Source organism: Zalophus californianus, chromosome 10 (genome assembly GCF_009762305.2).
Source record: "Zalophus californianus isolate mZalCal1 chromosome 10, mZalCal1.pri.v2, whole genome shotgun sequence".
Lineage (NCBI taxonomy): Eukaryota > Metazoa > Chordata > Mammalia > Carnivora > Otariidae > Zalophus > Zalophus californianus.
Window position 1 is genome coordinate 70,929,668 of NC_045604.1, and position 8,296 is coordinate 70,937,963.

General features: G+C 54.3%; 1 pseudogene; it reads left to right on the plus strand.

Moving 5' to 3' along the window:
* Positions 1 to 1,183: 1,183 nt before the first annotated feature.
* LOC113933344 lies at positions 1,184 to 1,596 on the plus strand (annotated as a pseudogene).
* Positions 1,597 to 8,296: the final 6,700 nt, after the last annotated feature.

Sequence of the window (8,296 nt, forward strand, 5' to 3'; positions counted from 1 at the left end):
CCAGAGTGTCTCCCCCAAATATTCGTGAGTGACAAAGAGGAAGGTCAACATATCAACAGCATGAACCCCCTGATGCGATGCACGGAAGGATTCCTCCCCCAAATCCGTGACCTTGATCTAGTCAGAAGGACTCATCAGACAAACCCAATTTGACAGACATTCTACAAAACCCCACGAACAGTGTTCTCAGAAAGGGTCCCGGTTGTACCGGGAACGGAGAGACTGACAAACGGTCACAGACCAGAGACCAAGGACGCGGGGTCCTAGGCAGGAAGAAGGACCTGAGAGGAGGAGCTGATGCCCTTGAGCCAGAGCCTGGGGCTCGGGGAGCGGTGCTGGTTTCCCTGGTTTGGGTCCCGGTGCCGCCACTGTGGCGCTCACAGTCCCTGAGGAGGCAGATTCTGCACCACAGTGAACACGAGAGCTCCGCCAACTGTCTCTGGGATTCTTCTGTGAGTCGACAATTCTTTCATAAGAAAGTTTTTCAAATGTTAAACCACACACACACACATACACACACACACACACACAGAGGCCCTGCTCTCCCCCAGATAAGGTGCCGGGCTCCTGGGGTGGGGGCACCCCCAGCTGCTGCCGGCCCCCCGCATCTCATCCCTGCCCGTCTCCACCAGGTGTCCTGTGTCAGTGTGTTGACCCGTCTCCTGCGTTGGAATTGCAAAGAACACTGTTGTCAGCAGAGCAAAACCATCGATTTTCTGCCCATCCGTCCACAGCCGAATGCAGCCCAGGTCTAAGCAAGAGGGACACAGGCCCCAGAGCCCCGCACTCTCCTCCAAGGAGCAGACAAAACGTTTTCTTCCCGGTGAATCACGTTTCCCAGGAGGTTAACTTCCCGGGACAGAAAGGGTGACACCTTCGGTCCTAAAAGGAACTTCGGGAAGCCCAGGGATGAGGGACCGTGCTCGGCCGTGTTTCTGGGGCCTGAGCCCTGGGAGCAGGAGCATCATCCCAGGGAGAACACGGGGTCCGCCCGCAGGGGACGGGCTGGGCGGGCGGGCAGCGGGTGCGGCGTCCTTGGCTCTCCGCCGGCAAACGCGAGCGCTCTCGTGACTGCCTGTGAACTGCAGCTTCCTGGTGTGCGGTTCTCATGGCTGCGCACAGCGGTGGTGTTCCGAACGGCCCTTAAAACGGGACCTGCGGCTTTTCCGTCTGAGCTGCTGACATGTCATCCAGACTGAGGAAGACCCGGAAACTTCAGGGCCACATGAGCCACAGCCACGGCCGCATCGGCAAGCACCGGAAGCACCCAGGAGGCCGGGGTAATGCTGGTGGCATGCATCACCCAGGTTACTTTGGAAAAGTTGGTATGAGACATTACCACTTAAAGAGGAACCAGAGCTTCTGCCCACTGTCAACCTTGATAAACTGTGGACCTTGGTCAGTGAGCAGACACGGGTAAATGCTGCCAAAAACAAGACTGGAGCTGCTCCTATCATTGATGTAGTGTGATCAGGCTAGTACAAAGTTTTGGGAAAGGGAAAACTCCCAAAATGGCCTGTCATCGTGAAGGCCAAATTCTTCAGAGCAGAGGAGAAGATTAAGGGTGTCGGGGGCGCCTGTGTTCTAGTAGCTTGAAGCCACGTTTGGGGGCGTTCATTAAATGCTAACAAGTGATTTTCAAAAAAAAAAAAAAAAATGGGACCTGCGTGTGCACGCTGTGCAGGGGGAAGTTAACGGTGCGTGTCCCCGGGGAGAGGAAAAGAGGTTTAAGAGCAGCGTCTATGAGACGCCCAGCGCCCCACTGGCAGCCACCCCAGGCAGCCAGAGGGGTCTGGGCGCTGGGCGGGGCCGCCGCAAATGTTTGCACAGGTGAGTACAATTCAGAAAAGAACATCAGCTGAAGTGTTCCGGGGGGGTGGGCGTGGGGGGGGTGGAGAGAGAGGGTTCCAGGGAAGAACCTCAGCCCGTGTTCACACATTGATCCTGCTGGTGACACTGGGTTGTCCTCCAGGAGCCGGCCATAGAAAGGCTTTGGCCCCCACCATGCAGGATTCCAGAAGCCTTCGGTGTGAGGCCTCAAATTAAGAACCAATATTACATACTGCTTTGACATCTGACAGCAGGGAGCCTCGAGGGGCCTAACAGCAAGCCCCTCCCCCTCTGCCCCGGGCTTCCATGGACAGGTCGTCCTTATCAGATGGAGCACAGCTCCCACCTGTCCCTGAATGGCCGACTTCACATCCCTTGCTGGCCCATGAGATGATTCGACCAAGCACAGCACGTCCTCCCATGGGAACAGGGCGGCAGGGGGGGACCTTGCCCTCCTGCTCCTACAGCCTACCGTCCGCAGCCCCTCTGGCTCACTCTGTTCCCAAGCGCCACGGCCGTGGCCCTGCGTGACCCGGGCCATTAGGACACGGTCTCTTCTGCCCAGTACTGGGTGCTGGGTGTCCACCATCCCCAGAAGCCAAGGGCAGGCATGCCTCCTTCACGAAGGGGGAGGATAGGAAATAGCTAAGACAGGCCTCGGGTCCCTAAATCCATCTGACGCTGGGGTTCTCAGCCGGGGTGACCTTGCCCCCTGTGGGATGCTCTGCAGCGTCTGGAGACTGGCACTGGTGGGTCGGCCCGGGGATGCTCAACTCCGCGCAGGGCCCAGGACAGCCCCCCCACGGAGACCTGTCAGCCGCGCCAGGTGAGACCCACAGCTCTGACACCTATTGCTGGTTGATCAGCCACGCTGGGTGCAGCGGATGCCTCCCTCCTGGAGAGACTTTCTTTCCTTGGATTCTAGAACGGCATTCTCCCCTGGATGTCCTCCTGTGTCCTCCCTCCTGTGCCAGCTCCCACTCAGACCCCTGACTCTAAATATTGGGGAGCCCCAAGGCTCAGTCCTCCCTTCTTCTCTGTCCCATACATAACCATCACTCCCTGCACTAGTGAGAAGTTAGACTCCCCTCTGCATGCTGGCACTCCCAAATTAACATCTCCTAGAAATTCTCTCTTCAACTTCTTGAGGTTTGTGTATCTAGCTTGTCAAAAGGCAACCCACAGAAGGCTGGGAGAACATATTTACCAATCATATATCTGGTAAAAGACTCCTATCTAAACTTCATAAAAAGCTATTAGAATTTTTTAAAAAATGGACAACCCATTTTAAAAATGAGCAAAAGATCTCAACAGACATTTCTCCAAAGAAGATGTACAAATAGCCCATAAGCGCACGAGATCATGCTCCCCATCATAGTCATCAGGGAAATGCTAATCAGACCCACAGTGAGATACCCCCTCACACCCACTAGGACAGCAGGAATCAAAATGTCAGATGAAGCAAGGGTCGATGAGGACGTGGAGAAAGTGGAACCCTTATACGCCACCCACGGACATGTAAAATGGTGCCACCACTTTGGAGAACAGTCTGACCGTCCCCCTAATTATTAAACCTTAATGCTGCATAATTCAGCAATCCCAAGGAGTGATCCCAGGAACACACACAAGCAAAGGGAACACAATCATGTACTCAAAACTTGCCCATGAATGTTCCCAGCAGTGCTATGCATAATAACCAAAAAGTAGAAGCCGTCCAAATGTCCATCAGCGGATGGATCAACAAAATGTGGGAAATCCACACAGCGAATCCACTTACTCAGCCATAAAAAGGAATACAGCCCTGATACTCCCTAAGACATAGATGATCCTTGAGCACATCGTGCTCAGTGAAGGAAGCCAGACACAAAAGGCCACATATCATATGATTCCACGTATATGAAATGTGCAGAACAGACAAATCCACAGAGACAGAATAGGTCGGTGGTCGCCAGGGGCCAGGAAGCAAGGAATGGGGAGTGATTGCTAATGGGTATGAGACTTCTTTCGGGGGTGATGAAAATGTTCTAGAATTGCTTGTGGTGATGGATGCACAGCTCTGTGGATATGCCAAAAACCCTGAATCACACTCTTCAAATGGGTGAATGCAAAAGCAGATAGAATCCAGCTGTCTTCCGGAGTCTTCCGTGAAGCCAAATAGTAAAAATATTTGCAGGGGCGCCTGGGTGGCTCTGACAGTTAAGCATCTGCCTTCGGCTCAGGTCATGATCTCGAGGTGCTGGGATTGAGTCCTGTGTTGGGCTCCCTGCTCAGCAAAGAGTTTGCTTCTCCCTCTCCCACTTCCCCTGCTTGTGCTCTCTCTCTGTCAAAAAAATAAACAAAGTCTTGGGGCACCTGGGTGGCTCAGTCGTTAAGCGTCTGCCTTCGGCTCGGGTCATGGTCCCAGGCTCCTGGGATCGAGCCCCACTTCGGGCTCCCTGCTCAGCAGGAAGCCTGCTTCTCCCTCTCCCACTCCCCTTGCTTGTGTTCCCTCTCTTGCTGTGTCTCTCTCTGTCAAATAAATAAAATCTTAAAAAACAAAACAAAAAAAATCTTTAAAAAAAAAGACTTGCAAAAATATAAAACCAAATCATCCTTCTTGCTAATTCTGGTGGGTTGTTTTTTTGTTTTTTTTTAATAAAGTTATCTTTCATAAAAACATGTTACTTATAGTTAACCACTAGTGGATTTATTATTGTTACTTTATTTTCTTTAATTTTTTATTATTGTTATTTTAAATGCATTAATAAATATTTTAAATTTTTCTCAAGTTCAATTTCTAATATGATAAAGATTGGTGGATTTACCCAGAACTAGCTTGATGGGTGTGGCCCTGTGCAATCACACAGGGCCTCCTGCTCAGAAGGACCCCACACTTGGGGGTATGTGGGTGGCTCAGTGGGGTACGTGTCTGCCTTCAGCTCAGGTCATGATCCCAGAGTCCTGGGATCAAGTCCTGCGTCGGTCTCCCTGCTCAGCGGGGAGTCTGCTTCTCCCTCTGCCTCTGCCGCTCCCCCTGCTTGTGCTCGCTCACTCTCTCTTTCTCTTTGACAAATAAATAAATTAAAATCTTTAAAAAAAAGGGGGGGACCCCACACTTGGCCTTGATACTCTGCTCTCACTGTCTTAAAATTCTTTTTTTTTTTTGTAAGTGAAGTCCAACGAGACAAGAACACATGCCCTGGGCCCTGGATTCTCAGCATGCAGGCTGCCTCCTGCCACCTCACTGCCTACCTCAGACACCCACGCCTCGACCTTCCGGTGCCTCGGACCCGCCCTTCAAGTCACGAGGTAAAATACGGGATACACAGTTAAACTCAAATTTCAGAAAGAAAATGTCTTAAATATAAGTATGCCCCAAATATGACATGGGACATACTTATGCTGAGAATTATTTGTTTATCCAAAATTCAAATTTAACTGGGCATCCTGCATTTTCACTTACTAAATAAAAAACTCTCCCCACCTGCCTCCTCCTCCCCACCCTGCCCCCACAGCCACCCAGAGACTGAGTCAAGTGGCCCCTGGGTGCCTGTGACAGCCTCAATCACCCCGCACGTGTCCTAGGCCAGCTCTGTGCGTTTCTTCCTCCTTCCAACCTTCTGACTCTGCCTCGCCTACTGTTGGCTCTCTGGGTACAGCTGGATCCCCCTCTGCACCCTTGATGTGGAGCGCACAGCCCATCTGAGCATTTGGCACTCCCTCTGCGAGCTGGAGGTGCTCTGGCCCATCAGCCAGGAGACACGACCCTGTCCCACACCCGGACTGAGGGGGGCTTCTCCCAGCCCAGGGAGCTCCATCATCCTGCCAAGAGGAAGGCTGACAAATTTGTGCTCACTCCTGAGTATTCAAAGCCACCTGAACTTGGAGCTGAAAGAGACCATTAAAACCAAAAAGCAGAGGGAAGCGGGGAGGAAACAAGAGGGAGCCAGGAAATGGGGTTGATGCAGAGGGGCTTTGGGTTAAGACATCAATGCCCGCACCTGGTTCTAGCCAGACTTGCTGCGTTTTATGAAGCCACCCATTCCCTCCCCCTCCTCTCAGAAGCAGGATGTGGCTCTGATTTTTTTTGTCTAGTATGGGTGGAAGGGTGCTGGAGCCTCCAGCATTTTCTCCCGGCGTATCCTTAGCTGGGGCAGGGACAGACACAGAAATCACCCCATGTGAATGCAGGAGGGGGCCCAGGCGAATGCCCACCTAGAGCCAGTCAGCGCCCCCACAGCCTCACCAGCACCCCTGGGACCCTCTCTGGAGACCAGCCATCCCCATCTGACTTCTGGAAAAGCCCAGCTCCCACCTCCTCCTGGAAACCTTTGCTGCATGACCGCGCCTTCACCCCCTGCCTCCCCCGGCACCCCCTTGGGCCCCACACACCCCAGCAGCATCCTGAGAAAGGAAGGCTCTGGACTCTGGGCCAGACAGATCTGGGCTGAAGGCCCGGCGGGGGCTTTTCTCTGCTGTGTGGGCTTCAGGGAGGCACCTGGGCCCTCAGAGCCTCCATTCTCTCCTCCCAAAAGGGAATGACGGTTACACTCACCTCTCAAAGCCACTTAAGGCTGCCAAGAAACAGTCCATGCATCCACGGGAATGATGGGCCCTCGGTAAGCATGCAGAAAGCCAGAGGTCTCAGCGACACTGTCCTGGTCAGGACCCCGGTGTCAGCTCCCCGGTGTGCTTGTCATGCTCTCGGCCACGCCAGCTTTCTCCCCGTGTCTCAGGCTGCCCGGCCCTGGGAGCTGGAGCCAGGCTTTCCCTGGAGGAGGGGAGGGTCGGGGGATGAGCAGAGCAAGATCTAGGAGAGCCGTCAAGGTGCAGGGGAGACACAGGCCAGCTTCCTGCAGCCCTGGGCACGTCCCAGCGTCTTGAGGGTTTAGTCACATCAGCAGCACCGGGGAGGAAGCCCAGTCCAGGGGGCTACTCTCAGGGTCTCTGCTCACAGAGCCCACAGAAAGGGGGCTTCCTACAGGGGCTGCAAGGCCGACCTGCTGCTGTACGCCCACCCCAGGGTCTTACTCTACAGGAGCTTCCTGCCAATTAGCCTTTTCTTCCCTCTTTACAGGAGGGAAACACAGTCTGGAGGTCCCCTGGGCGTCTCCATGTCAGCATCTATGCAGCTGTGTCCAGTGGTCCTGCCCCATGTCCAGACAGAAGGAAACAGTGCTCTGCCCCCAGAGACTCGACTTCCATCAGGAACGAGACGCACACACCTCAGGCTGCAAGTGAGGGGCTTGAATGAAGAGAGAAAGGCCAAGTCTGCTTCTCTGTGCCAGCTGGGGGAGCGAGGGGTGGATGAGGCCCAGGCCTCAGCCCAGCCTCAGGATCGGCGGGGAGCTTATTATGCAGAAACCCACAACCCCACAGACCTGCAGAGATGCCCCCGAGTGTGCAGTGCAGCCAGACTTGGAGGGCTGGGGCCACCCTGCCTGACAGCAGCAGGGGATGGGCCCCAAACGCAGAACCCAGCAGGTGGAAACGGGCAGCCAAGGGTGGTTAGGTCACTGCTGCCCTCAGACACTGAGTCTTGTGCCTCAGAGCCTCCAAACAAAGACAGATCCTGGGGTCACTGCTTGGGGTCCATGATTGATAGAATGATGGCTCCCCAAAGGGTCCACACCCTAATCCCTGGAACCTGTACCCACGTGCCTTATACGGCAAAAAAAACTCTGCAGATGGGATTGAGTCAAGGATATCAAGGTACTGGATGATCCTGGGTTATCTGGGTGAGCCCAGTGTCACCCCAGCCGACCTCAGAAGTGAGATCAGAGAGAAACGGGAGAGAGCATCAATCCAGGGAAGGTCAGGGAGATCTGAGGCACGAGAAGGACTCCTGCCCACTGTTTCTGGTTTTGCAGACAGAGGAAGGCCGGCGGCCGAGGAGTGTGGCTGGTACCCCAGAAGCTGGGACTGGCCCTCAGCTGGCAGCCAGCCCAGAGACAGGGCCTCGGTCCTGCAACTGCCAGGCACTGGGTTCTGCCAACAGCCTGAGCAGCAAACAGACTCTCCCCGGGTCCCCAGAAGGAACGCTGCCCAGTCCACGCCCTCATTTTAGCCTGGGGAGACCCTGGCTGGGCTTCAGACCTCCAGAACTGTGAGATAACACACTGGGGTGGGCGCCTGGGTGGCTCAGTTGGTTAAGCGACTGCCTTCGGCTCAGGTCATGATCCTGGAGTCCCGGGATCGAGTCCCGCATCGGGCTCCCTGCTCAGCGGGGAGTCTGCTTCTCCCTCTGACCCTCTTCCTTCTCGTGCTTTCTATCTCTCATTCTCTCTCTCAAATAAATAAATAAAATCTTTAAGAAAAAAAATTTAAAAACACACTGGGGTGCTGTAAGACACTGGGTTTGTGGTGCTTTGTTAAGGCAGTGATGGAGAAGGGAGAGGGGCTTCCGGTTGGCAGCAGCCCCTGACGGGAAGCCCTGCCTCTCTCCCCCGTTAGGGACCCATGGGGTTACAGAGGCCCTGCGGCATTC